Raw genomic sequence first — 14049 nt, 5'->3', positions numbered from 1 at the left:
AATTACTAACTAATCTTGAGATACCTATTGATACCTAACTTTATCAAGAGATATATATACCCATATACATATATATCCATACTGATAGGTATCCATAATGATGTATATCAATACTAACCAGATATCCATACGCTAACACTCACTAATTGGAAAAAGCTTTTTTTATGGGCTTCTAGTGAGAAAGAAAGAAGGAAATTTTTTGGTAGATGATTTTTATCGATTTCTAGTAAAAGGAGAGAGACATGGTGCTCTAAAGAGAGAAAGAGGGAAAGGAGTAAGTGACTTCATAGCCAAAAGCACCTCTCCCCCGCTCTCTCAACTCCATTACATAGAGGAGCCCTCTACCCAAGATTCGTTCTCTTCGGTGGTTACACACCCAATAGGCGGAATATCCTAATCGATCAGCTAATAGAGACCATTCAAAGTTTGAACCATCAAGTCCAAGAACTTAATTTTGTTTTTCTTTTGAAAATAAATCCTAGATCAAAAAATTCTTTTGATTAACTCTTTGCCTGAGATAGCAAGTTAAATTACTTACCCATAACAGTATGCTACAACATCATTATCAGAGTCTCTTTCTAATTACTTATGGTCCGCTAACCTTTAGCAGTATTTTTTTTCACCAATTACCATATCTGGGTTTTGTACCATATAAAGAGTGCATGTAGCATACTATAATACTTTCCTACATTCACTATTTATATGCTATAGATGGTAATTTGAGAAAGAAATGCTGCTTGAAGGTTCCAAGAAAATTAACTTTGTGGGTGAATGGCTACTATGAAGTAGATAACTTGTCGAGAGAGAGAGAGAGTAACAACGAAGAATATTTCTTGTGAAGAGAACTAATCTTCATTCTCTCTTTCTCTACAAGAATATTTCTTATAAATAGTATTAATCTTCACCCCATCCCTCCTCTCACATTCTAATTTTATTAATCTATAATCTAAAGAAATAGAATAAAAGTTCAATAGTAAATATAAATAACTAGAATAAGAACTAAAAACTGAATACCATTATGAATATAATATTAATAGATATTAATAGATATAGGTATTAAGTATTAATCTTCACTCCCTCCCTCCCTCCTATTTCTCACACGCACTCTCTCTGTTAACTCGCGACTTTTAACTCCTCCCCCTCCCCCTCCCCCTCCCCCTCCATGTTAACTCGCGACTTTTATTTCACTATAAAAAATTTGTAAACTAGGGTAAGACCTTTATATGTGGGGGACATGGTCCAAAAGTGGCCCAAAAATTCGTAGGGAAGAATCAAAATATAACAATACACAAAATTGGTTTGGAGACTCCATCTTAAAATTGGTATGCAAGTCCATCTATGTGCATCATCCCGATTAGCTTTCCTCAAAATATTTGAGGCTACAAAGTTCTTAATCTCACAAAAGATTTGATAGAATCCGAGGCTCTGATACCGTAAAGAATTTTAGAGAGAGGGGAACTCTTGGAGAAAATAATTGTGCCCTACACACTATGTCTTGTGTGTTTCTTTCATTGTATATATAATAATAATACAATAGTGTAATATACTCTTTTGTATCTTATTACAGATAATATACATTTTTCTATCTTGTTACATTCTCCTTTCAAAAGGAAAGACCTGGAAATTTTGAATTTTGTTTTTATTAGAGGTAGCAATCATTTTTATCCGTCGGATTTCAAATCGGGTGGTTGTATTTCATTGACTAGGTTTAAAATTAAAAAAAAAAAAAAAAATCAAACTTTGTCACACACCCTAATTTGTCCAATTTGAAATCCAATGACTATATTATTTTTTATCTCCTTACAACACAGGTAAATAGTATCATGGTGAAAACAATCCCTAAAAAAAGGTTTTCAATGAGGAATAATGAATAACCTCCACATTATATTCAACAACAGCATCCCCAGTTGTGTCATTAAAAGAGTGGGTCTTGGCCAAGGCGTAGCCACGAGCAAATCTAAAAGCTCCACTTCCTCCCACCACTGCCATCTCCCTCACCTCATTCATCACAGGGTTCCTCCCCAAAATGCTGAGGGTGCTCCCTTTGTACTCGCCTTCAACAAATACATAGTTGAGGGTCATTAGAAACCCAAGTTCCTCTAAAGCTGATGATGCATAGAATCCTTGAGCCCTCCCCAAAAGCTTAGAGCTAAGCATGGGTCCCTCTGTTAGGGGATCATCTATCATCACGATGGCTCCAAAACCAGTCGGAGATGTTTTTGTGAAGTCTGCCTCGGCCACACGTATGGCTGTTGGTTTCGGGCCACCAACTATGTCATGGAAGAAGAAATGGAGATGGCTCACATTCTCTTTTCCAAGACCGAATTCTGGTAGAAAGTTTAGGGGTAGGTTGTCTTGTTTCTGGGCAGTGGTCATGGTGAAGAAGATGGTGAGGAGGAGGAGAAAGAGAGGAGACATGGAGGAGGGTTTGGAGAGATTCATGGCCATGGGATTGGGAGACAAAGTGAGGACGAAGGCAGGTTGATGCTCCAAGAGAAACAAAGGAAATTGAGGATGGCAGGTAGAGCGAGATTGAGGAATGGTGTTGTATGTTTAGGTATATATGGATTATAGACAAAGTGAAATATGGTAAAGTAGAGTAGAATGGATTCTCTCTCTCTCTATTTTAATATTTTTTGCTGGGTTAGTGGAGAGGTGGCTGACAATTATCATTTAATTCAGGGATGAGGTTTGTATAAGGTGTCAACCTTATACTATCGGTGCACTGCACAACTATGCCAAAATTGTAGATTTGTTGCCACAAAGTCTTTTGATGATATGAAAATCTATTGTTGCCCACAATTTATAATTTTAATGATTTAGTAATGGTGACGATCAAACAAATCTACAAATATTTGAAAATATTAAAAATAGATGGTCTAGATAATGTGTTAGAAGATGAAACTATTTTGGGGATTATAAATCCTTTTTTTTTCATGTCTATAAATCTCGAGGTTGATATGATTGATTTGTGTATTTTCAGCATAAAAACGACCTTCTTTAATGGGTTTTTTAAATGTATCTGGCTAATACAGTATAAGATTGACATCTTATATAAATTTTTCCTAAAGGAACATGTTTACATCTAGGAGAACATTCTAGATTCACTCCCATACAAAGTCCTATTTATATGTGTATTTTTTTTTATAGGGTGCGGTTTGTATAGAACCGAGGCTCTAAACAATCAAATTAGAACCCACCTTCAAATAGTATCGAGAAATATGGTTTCAATACTAAAAATTTTTGTAATAGTCTTAAAATATAATTTTATCTTTAATTATAAAATTAAAAGCTTCAAAAATAGTGTAGATCATGCATGTCTATGAAAACTTGAATATCTTGAAAAGTGACAATGAAAAAATGTGTTACAAGATGCACTATTTCTGAAACTTGAAATCCATTTTCTTCTGATGTCCATGCATCTTGATGTCGAGATGATCAATTTGATGATATTTGGGCATCAAAACAACTTTTTCTAGTGACATTTTTGAAGTAGGCTCAAATTTGATTATTTATAGCCTAGGCTCTATATAAACTTTTTCCTTTTTTATAAGGCCTAGAGTTTATGGAAAAAAAAAGTAAAATCTAGCTTTAAAATCTTGTATATAAGTCCTATCTGTATCGAAAATCATCATGTGCAATCCAAATTACGTAATATCGGGATCAGGCGGTGTCCCCCAAGAGCCGTTTGGTTCGAGCCCGTTCTTTGCTAGAGAACCAAACGTTTATTAATGAACGGGATTTTTCCAATATTTTTTCAATAAAAAAAGTTGTGGGCTCACTAACTTCACCTACCTATGCACCTATCATTATGCTACCTCATGAGCAATAGGCTTTTGCACCTCTCATCATGCTTACCTAGTAATAAGCTTTTATTAGTGATGTGGGGTTCATATCTTTTATGGTGTCATTTTCTCCCACAATCCTCCCATGTAGGATATTGTTTTGCTAGCTGATTTCTCCCGAACCTTTGCTTCAAAGTTAGACATTTTCCATTATATCTCTACGTTTCCATTAACATGTCTCTCTCTTTTTCTCTCTCTCTCTTTCTCTCTTTCTTGCTTCTACGTTCCCATTAATCTCTCTCTTATAAAAGGGCAAGTTCCTCTACAAAAATGAGATCGTCTATAAAATAATTTATTTAAATTAACAATATTTATTTCTTATTTTGTAATTTACAAAAAATAAAGTACATATAGTTTGGTTTTGATTGCATACAATTACAAAAAGAAATTTCATGTAATTAACTTACAATAATTAGAATAGTTATATTAAAATTATTGTTGTTTATTTATATTAATAACTTAATATAATTATGTTAAACTTATGTTAGTATAACTATGTGATTATGATTACATCATGATTATGTTAATATTATTATGTCGAATGAATATAATTATATAAAACTTGTTGACTTATTAACTATTTATTATATTAAAAATTTTATTTTTATAAAAACAATAAAATGGTACATAATTTAATGTAATAAATTATTGTATTATAAAGCATTATAAATAAATTGTGATTGTTATATAGATTATGTTATTTTCATATTTAATATAGATTGTAATTTTTAAATAAATATATTTATAACTTACACTTATTGCTTATTTGTTATCATTATAATAACTTATTTTATAGAGCAATAAAATTTTAATATATTTTAAATTATATTAAGTTGTTATTATTATATAAAATATATAACAAGTTATTGAGACAATTATGAAGCGTACATGAAACAACTCGATGAACTGTTGAGATAATTAACTGAGTGGCACGAACACGATGAAGAGAAAGAGCAACATATGTTTCATTTTGATATCAGGTTATATTTTAATTGTTGTATGTTCCATTTTACACCATGTATTTATATTCATGTTGATTGTAAGCTCTTTTTTTTATTAGTGATGTGAATTTAATGGTCAACAAACCTCCATACAATGAAACAATGTCTCAATATTTACAATTTTTTATAAAATAATGAAAGTACATAATATAACACCTTTGTTTTTTTGAAAACTCAAAAAACACTATTTTTACAGATTTTAGTGATTTTTTGAAATTTTTTTGAGAACAAAACCGGCCGATCGGGATCACCGATCCACCAATCCAACCTTATTATTGGGGTGGCTACTATGGGTCATCGATCCATTTTTTAAAAAATCTGATTATGAATTTGTAGCCAAACGAAGGTTGCAGGTCATGTGGATCCATAAACACTTGAATATCCACACTAGATAACATATTACAATATACATTATGTTAGGGCTTGAAGTTTTTTCATAACCCTAATGATCGAGGTTAATATGATCGATTTAAGCAACTATAACTATTGGTGAGTTTTGAGGTGAGGCTTTACCCCTCTTTTTTTTTTTTTTTTTTTTTTTTTTTTTAATCCTTAGCCCCTAACTTTTTTCATTAAAAATTTTCATATTAATTCCATAACCGCACGTGGGAAAGAGGAATTCCATATGCCTTGCACAATTGTACAAGAAAATAGCATCGTGATCTCTTTTGGATAGAACTTAGACGTGAGTTTGTTTAAGAATTATTTTATTTGTTAATATGTTATCTGGTTAGAGAAGAAAAAATAAATGTAGAATATCCTCTAAATTAGAGGTGAAATTGGGTCCGTGGCCTAGCCCAGCCCTATAAAACTAGCGCTTGTGCCACAAAATGTGGGTTAGGGGATAGGCTTAGGCCAGGGCAAGATAGGCGTGTCCCAATTTCGTCCGTACCGGCCCTCATTTCTAAATCTCTTGTCCAATAAAGTAGATATACTTGGTGCTACCGTAGGATTACTCTATATTGCTAAAATAGGCGCTCCGTCAGGCATATTTGTAACTCGAGTTTGGTTGGATCCATTGCCACTCTTATTATAAGCTTTATTTTTATTTTTTATTTTTTTTCCTTTTTTTAACCATCTTATACCCATAATACTGGCAACAAGGTCACAATTATCTGTCATTATATTTCAGGCCGTATGATTTTTCGTTTAATAGCTAAAGATGACTACGAGTTCTTAATGTACACAATCCATAATACAACGAAACAAATATGGCTTTTTATCTCCAACAGTTTACGGTATAGGTCGGGTCCAACCGGACCCGGACCTGGACCTGAACTCCGACTTGAATAGTGTTTGGGTCCAGGTTTTGAGGCCGAACCCTACCCGTCGGGTCCCAATGTTGGACCCATAACTGGACCCATGTTGGGTATACCCGACAGGTCCCGAGTTGGGTCCAGGTCTATTGCCAACTCTAAATGCAGGCACATCTGTGACGAATCACATAAATTTTAGTGTTATTTTTTACATAAATTCTACTGTTATTTTTTATGTATTTTTTTTTCCTTCTTTATTTTTTTTGCTTGTTGGTAGTTCTATTTTTCTTATCCCTTGTTTGCCAAAAATCAAGTTTAAACCTTCTTCTGCCCGCAAAAAAAATTATTCGGATTTAAAATACGAGATTAGGGGCAAATTAATGAACCAATTTTTTTTTACTTTTGAGCATAGTATGAATTGAACCTAAGATGCAGCAGTGCACAGTATCAGTTAATAACCTCTCATGCCCAAGCACAATTCTTAAAAATCAATGAGCCATTATGCATCGGGGTTCAACTTAAGATATGTAAGATAGAGGTGAATAGGGTTTTACCAACTTGGAATCCTCCAGGAAATATATTGACCAACTACGTTGCACCTCAAAGTCCAATAAGTGGGCAAATACTATGTAGAAGGATGTATGTGCCACCAAGATCAATTAATCCCCGGTTCAAGTTTGTAATTTTCAGCTCTATTTTTTAACTTGAAAATGCTAATTTTTGTAATATATTGGCAAACGTTATCCAATCTCAACAAGTCTTGAGAACTACGTAAAGGTCACTTTGCGGAATTTAATACTAGATTGTCTATAAAGAGACTATTTATTTTTTATTCATGGAGGTCACAATCATTATCATTTAATAGATGTCAACTTGGATGGCTTGAGGTGAATAACGAAGTTCTAGAAAAAAAAAATTTTGAACTTTGTGTCTATTCAATGATACTATTACAACACCCACTTTAAAATTTAAGCTACAAAAATGATGGTGACCTCCATATACAAAAGATAAATGGTCTCTTTATAGACAATCCCATTTAATATAATAAAAAAGTCCCACGAAGTTTCAAAATGCTTTAGAAGTCTTCTAAAGAAAATTTCTTTTTTTTCCTTCCAATACACCATTGAAATAGTGATGTTGGAAAACCCTACTCTCGAGATTTTGACTATAGAATATCCAGTATTATGGTGCTCTTATTTTGAAGATGGGTAATTTTAGAACCCACACTAATTAGTACTTGAGAATTTAAAATTCACGCTCCATTTCCAATTGGAAAAATAATCAATGAGACCACTTACCTTTGGTATAAAGTGGTCACACTTAATCATGACCATTGGATATGAAATTGGGTGATTGTATTTATTTCATTGACCAAGCTCGAAGTTCAAAAGAAATTTTCTTGAACTTTGTGGCACACCAAAGCTCTCAAATTTTATATCGAATGGTTATAAGTAATTGTGACTTCCTTGTACCAAAGATAAATGGTCTCATTATATACAATCTCTTTCTAGATATAAGGAGTCCAAGTCATTTCCATACCCATTAGAAAGTATAATCTAAAACAAACCTTTTAAAGAAGAAAAAAGTTTATATAAGGTATCAACCTTATGCTATCAACCTTATGCTATAATAGTAACACGCACCTCAAAAAACTCTATACTTCATCATCTCGACCTCAAAATGCACGGATATGCCAAAAAAAGGGCTTCCAAATATTAAAAGTAGCATTTTGTAACAAATTATCCAGACCACCCATTTTCAAAGTGCTCAAATGTTTATAAATCTACTCAATCTACATCATTTTTATGGCTTTAAATTTCATAATTAGGGATGACAATAGATTTTTAGGCCACCAGAAGGGATTTTGGCACTAAAAATTCATCTTTTAACAAGATTTCGAGCTGCGTCTTACTTTGATTGTTTAAGGTCGACAACTTCTAAAAACCTCACCCTTTAAAGAATTAAAATTTAGAAATACAAGAGTGTGGGGCTACGGTGTGATGTGATAATTGTCTAGGTGATTTTGTGTGATATAGTAAAGGGTATGGTTTGTATGTGGCTGAGGCTCTAAACCATCAAAGTAGAATGTACCTTCAAATAGTGTCGAAACTTGTTGTTTCAATGCTAGACATCTTTGTGATGACTTGAAATTTTATTTTCATATATAATTATACAATTTAAATCTTAAAAAATAGTGTAGATCAAGCATCTATGGCCACTTGAAAATGTTGAAAATTGATGATCCGAAATGCATTACAAGATGCACTATTTCCAAGATTTGAATCTTTTTTTTTTTCATGTCCATAAATCTTGAGTTTGAGGTGATGAATTTGAAGATTTTTGGGCATTGAAATAACCTTTTCTAGTGAATTTTTGAGGTGCGCCTTAAATTGATGGTTTAGGATGAGATACAAACACTTTCCTATAGAAAAAGGCTGAAGTTTCTATAAAGCCTTGGCTTTATAAAAACAAAATAAAGCCTCACCTCTAATCCTCGTCCAGAAAATACTTTTGGCAACGGAAATATCGATGATGGCGCTAAAATCAATTTCCAACACTGACAATAAAATTTAAAACTCAAACACTATAGATTTTGCTGAACTATGAATATTTATTTCTAGAGCGAAATGGTGGTCGAGGTAATTTGTCAATACGCACTGCTTTTTAGCTTGAAATCTTAATTTTTTTCACAACTATAATGTTCAAGCCGACATGATCGATGTAACAGTTTTCTAATACTTGAATTAGAATTTTTGATGAGTTATCAGGTTAGACTTCACTTATTATGCAGCCCTATCAAACCATTTTCTTAAAAAGAAATATGAGGCAAGCAATATGCATCACACGACTCCCTTGCCTTTCTCCCTCTAATCTCACTCGCAGCATCTTGTGAGGAGGGATCAAACCACGAGTCCCAAAATGGAATCTCACTCTCTCTAATACCCACAATGCATTTTCTCTCTTGGCCCAAAATGAAGTTTATCTCTCTAGATATGCAAGGTGTAGGAAAAATCGAACTAGGTCAGTCAACTGGTCATGTGCTGGAACCCAGTAACTCAAAATCGGGACAGTTAACCTGTCCAAGTCCGTCAAGTAAACACAAGTCCCCCCCCCCACCCCACTCCACTCCACTGACACACAAAAAATCCAATACATAAGAAAAATGTAGATTTTATTTATATTTTGTTACTAACTACAAGTATCTTAGAATTAATGAAAAAAAACTATTGAAACAACTTTTTATATAAATTCATATATGAAAACTAGAGAGATATACAATACAATTTAGAATTTGACATACATTTATTCAATGGAGGGAGTTACAAACTGCAACTATTAACGGCTAGTAGTGTATGAGTGGCATGGGGGCTCGAGGTACTCTTGTGTATAGCTATCAGGGTTCACTCTGTCTAGAGAAAGAGAGAGAGGGAGAGAGAGAATGCCAAGGGCCCTGTTGTTTTTGAGAGAGAGAGAAGGACCGGTGCCCTATTGCCCATGAGAGAGAGAGAGAGAGGGCGTGAGAATGAGAGAGAGAGAGAAGGAGATGCTGACCAAGTCCTAAAAGTTAGAAAGCTAGATGATTTATCCTGGAGAGCAAGAAGGGTTTTTATATACCTTAACTGCCTCACAAGCTCACGGCAAGGGTTTCTATAGATCTCCTTGCCTCAAAGGCTCACACACTAGAAGATATTATTGGAGCGGTCAAAGATATCATGCAAAAATGGCAAGGAAATCCTTTTCATGTCATGCATATCTAATTTGTAACTTGAATTTTAAATTCCCTTAAAATCATCTATCTTAAAGATGGAAAATTTTTTTATGTGGTTGGATGCGGTCCAGAAAGTGTAAAGCATCCATCTTAAAAATAGATGCAAGTAGGTGTTCCATCTAAAAACAATGAAAATTAACAGTCCAAATGTTTACCACAACTGTCACGACCCTGCCCCCCAACCCCCTGCTGTACTCGACGGAGGGTGACTGGGTGTGGGTTCATTATCCACAGGTAGCGAATGCCACTCAAGTCGCTCATCACTTTATTAATGCGGTAAACAAAGCAAACCATGGCAAGGAACTAAAAGCAATGATTCAAAAGGCAAAAGTACATGAAGAAATAGAATTTTCATACACCAAAAATCCACTATGAAAATTCTTCCATAAATATTACAACTTAGTTTGGGGCATCAGGGCCTAACGGTAGATGGGTTCCACAATAGACAATAACTAGGGCCAAACTGCCCATTAAAACATACAATGGGGGAGGGTGTCTTTGTATGCTCCGAATCCCAACCGTCAACAGCTTCCACTACGCCACATCTTCCACTTGTTACTCTTGCTCTACAGAGATGGTAAAATAATAGAATGAGCTGAACAGCCCAGTAAGTAAGTCTAGATATTAAGCATCATTAATAAATCCATCACAGTATAAATATCAGGTAAAATAGGAATCATATCAGTGCATCAATTACAGGCATCATTTCAGGTATCAGAATTCTCATCCGATCAATACAATAATTATCATTTACGTTCACAGTGCAAATAACATATATCATAAGAAGTAACATTTCAAAAAACCTTTCCTTAATAAACACCATCATGGTACATAACAATCATGCACTTCGCATTATCACTCATTCATCTCTAACCGAAAACGTTTCACAGTAGACGTTTTTGTCTTAACGGAGTATACTCTTTCTTTATCATAGAGCACATTTCCATTTCACAATAAATAGATGGTCAGGTCATGCAAATATGCCCAAAGCATGCACCTCACTGGTATCAGTTGCATAAGTAGGCCTTGCAATACCCTCAAAGCAGACACCCATTCATATCAATCGTGGGCATCCAACACACACAAGGCCTGCCTAAGAATGATCATAGCATCCATTAGTTCAGTCGCACCACCAATGGGTGACCCATTGCATAGCTCTCAAAATTATAGTATCATAACATAACAGTAGCCACTATCAATGGGTAGCCCGTTGAGTAGTGGTTAGTACATAGTATAAGAACAGAACAGTCAAGCATTGGTCTTTACTCGCACTCAGTCAGTACCCCATGACCGACAATTGTAGTCTCATTAACAAGTCTGAGTATCATTCAGAAATATACAACCAACATGTACGCTACGCCACTAGCATGAGGCATCCATCATAAGAGAGCTATCACACGGAATTTACACTTGTCAATTAACATTTATGACTCATAGTCTCATTCATGCAATATGTATTACAGGGCTATCATAGATCATGCGCATTTATCAAATGTTCGCTCACTGCACGATTGCATAGCATTACTCGTATAGTTCCAGGGCAGTTAATATGTAGCACTTATCACAGCGAGGCCTTTCAATAACATTTAAGTTCATCAGCTATCATTCTTTGCACTTGTTATTTAAAAGCATCAGTGAATCGTTCAATAAGTGAATATAATTTCATTTCATCAACAACTGTGATGCCCTCATAGGAAAAAGCACTAGTTTCAGACAGTGGAGAGCTTTAGGGTGATTCAAAAGTTGATTTCAAAATAGACTCACTTAAGGCTCATCTGAAAGTGAATTGAACGCATTTGAACAGAGTTAGAGTGCAAAACCATTTAAAACCATATATTTCTACAACAGACACAAATATGAAAATCTCCATGTAATGTACCAGTGATATACCTCCTTTCTCGAATGAATAACTTCCAATCTAGGGAGAATCTCAAAATGATCAAAATATGCAACTCTAATTTTACACATAGAGCTTTAACATGGTTGTATTTTGAAGGTGTTTGGATAACAATTGATACGTCAAAAGTGTAGCACAAAGTGAGTGACAGTTGCTGAAATTTTCCTACAACTGTGAACAATAATATACCCTCATGTCTTGGGGCATAACTCGCAACCTACCAGAAATTTCAAAAAGGGTTCAACATACAACTTTTAGTACACACACATATCGTTCAAGTGGCAGAAGTTTTGAAGCCTTTGGACTCCGTTTGATTAGTCAAAACTTGTGACAACAGAGGTAGTAACTGTGAAATCCAGTGAAATCTGCTAACTGTGACATATATACACAATTTAAAGTATGACCCATTATTTAAGAAGAGTTTGGGAAGGTTAAAACATAAACATCATAATAGACACATGTATTTATTAAATAGCGGTGATTTGAGAGAATTTGTATATAATTTGATAGGTCACAAGTTTCGTATGAAAAGAGTAACCATTCAAGAATTTTCTGCAATATTTTAACAGTAACATACCCACACATTGTGAAGCATAGTTTCTAATCCATGTGGAATATCAAGATGATATAAAAATAAAATTTGAAATAGACAATCACATAATTCATTCAAAACCAGCTTGGGTCCATTTGGATGCCGTTTGACTATTGAAAAGTCCTTTGTAACAACCATTACAGTCTGGAAATTTGCCTTCTCAAGTTTAACAAACATTCGAGAACATTCAACACAGAATAAACCAATGCAAATCTTGATGCAAACCAAGTTCATATTAAACTACTCCCACAAGTGAACTACTTCACACATTTTCATCCCAAGTAGAATCATATACGGGGTTCAATCGATCATGGCATCTGAGATTTCAAGCTCATCGCAATGCATTCATGCTCATACATTTCATCCTATCTTTTTCCCCCCTTTTCAACACTTAGCATAAATCCCTAGAATTTATTGATGTATAATAGCTAGGCTCACTTACCTGATGTTCATGGTGCTCCTAAACTTCACACACAAACCACTTCAACCTTTTTGGCAAGGCTCTCCAACGGTAGCAGCAAAAGGGTTTTCCCTTGGGCTCTAGAGAGAGAAAGGATGTGGGAGAGGGAGAGGGAGCAAAAGCTCTTAGAGAGATAAGAAGAGTTTTATTTATAAAAGAAAAATGGTAACAAGTGACAAGTGGTGTGTAAGAGTTCACAAGTGGCAAACATGGGCTTACATTGTCAACAAGTGGCAAACTCAAGGCATACTACCCAACAAGCAAGGGACAAATGGTGGTCAAATCAGCATGCACTCAATAGGTGGCACTCACAACCCATGCATGTCAGAAATACAGCCGACACTAGTCTCTCTCTTCTTCACAGCTGGTGCTGGTCTCTTCACAGTCGACGCTGCATACAACACAGCCGGCGCTAGACACTCAAAACAACCGGTGCTGCACACTCAGAAACATAGCCGCCGATAACCCACTTCATGCGCGGCGATGCTCCAATCGGTGCTAGGTTCTTCACAGCTGGCGCTAGGCTTCCTCCTCTCTTACATAGCCGGTGCTTACAGCCGGCGCTATGCCTTCTTACACACCCGGCGATACTCTTACATGCACGGCGTTAGTTCAGTTCGCACGTGGCATTGTCTCTTGCGCATGCGGCGAGGCATCCTTACACTCATGGCGATGCCTCCTTTACTTTCATGCGCGACAATAGCTTATACATGCGCGGAAGTGCGCCTCCTTCCTTTGCGCCAGCTGTGTGTTTCCTTCTCTTATAGCCGTGAGCGTCTTAAGTTTAGAAAAGTTGTAGTCCTTACATAACAATGGAAATTAACAGTCCAAATGTTTTCTTACTAGAATTGTTATTTCTAGATTTTAAAATTTATTTATTTTTTCGTATTCATGATCTCAATGTTAGAGATTACATGTCCTTAAAAATTAACTGCTAAAATCTATCTAAAAAATAGATTTATTAAGAGTCACGCATTTCTACATATGTGGGCTTAGCAGCATAGAAACTGGGTCCTCTATATATATATATATATATATAGGAAAAGCCTTAAAAATTCCTATAGGCGAATTGCTACAGTGTTTCGCCCCTGTCACTGACATGCTATGTCTGTAACGATTTTGCCTAAAAACTGGCATGGATCTATGGGAGCTGTGGCGGTCCCCGTATATTTTTGCGTCAATTTTACGTGAGAAAAATCCCGTCACGGGCATGCTATATCTGCGACGGA

General features: G+C 35.2%; 1 long non-coding RNA gene and 1 pseudogene across 2 annotated transcripts; both read right to left on the bottom strand.

The window, feature by feature from the left end:
* Positions 1 to 1756: 1756 nt before the first annotated feature.
* Positions 1757 to 2544, bottom strand: LOC148779829 (dirigent protein 22 pseudogene; annotated as a pseudogene). The gene has a single exon (XR_016043520.1). The product of XR_016043520.1 is annotated as a dirigent protein 22 pseudogene (transcript).
* A 7662-nt stretch (positions 2545 to 10206) lies between these two features.
* Positions 10207 to 12939, bottom strand: LOC148779828 (uncharacterized). The gene is made up of 2 exons (XR_016043613.1): positions 12803 to 12939; positions 10207 to 10437 (listed from the first exon to the last, which is right to left on the bottom strand). It is a non-coding gene; the product is annotated as an uncharacterized LOC148779828 (long non-coding RNA).
* Between the last annotated feature and the right edge of the window lie 1110 nt (positions 12940 to 14049).

Source organism: Amborella trichopoda, chromosome 11 (genome assembly GCF_054954075.1).
Source record: "Amborella trichopoda isolate Santa Cruz 75 chromosome 11, AtrichopodaSantaCruz75HAP2 v2.0, whole genome shotgun sequence".
NCBI lineage: Eukaryota > Viridiplantae > Streptophyta > Magnoliopsida > Amborellales > Amborellaceae > Amborella > Amborella trichopoda.
Note: the sequence above shows the minus strand (reverse complement) of the source record. Positions and strands in the feature narration are given on the sequence as shown.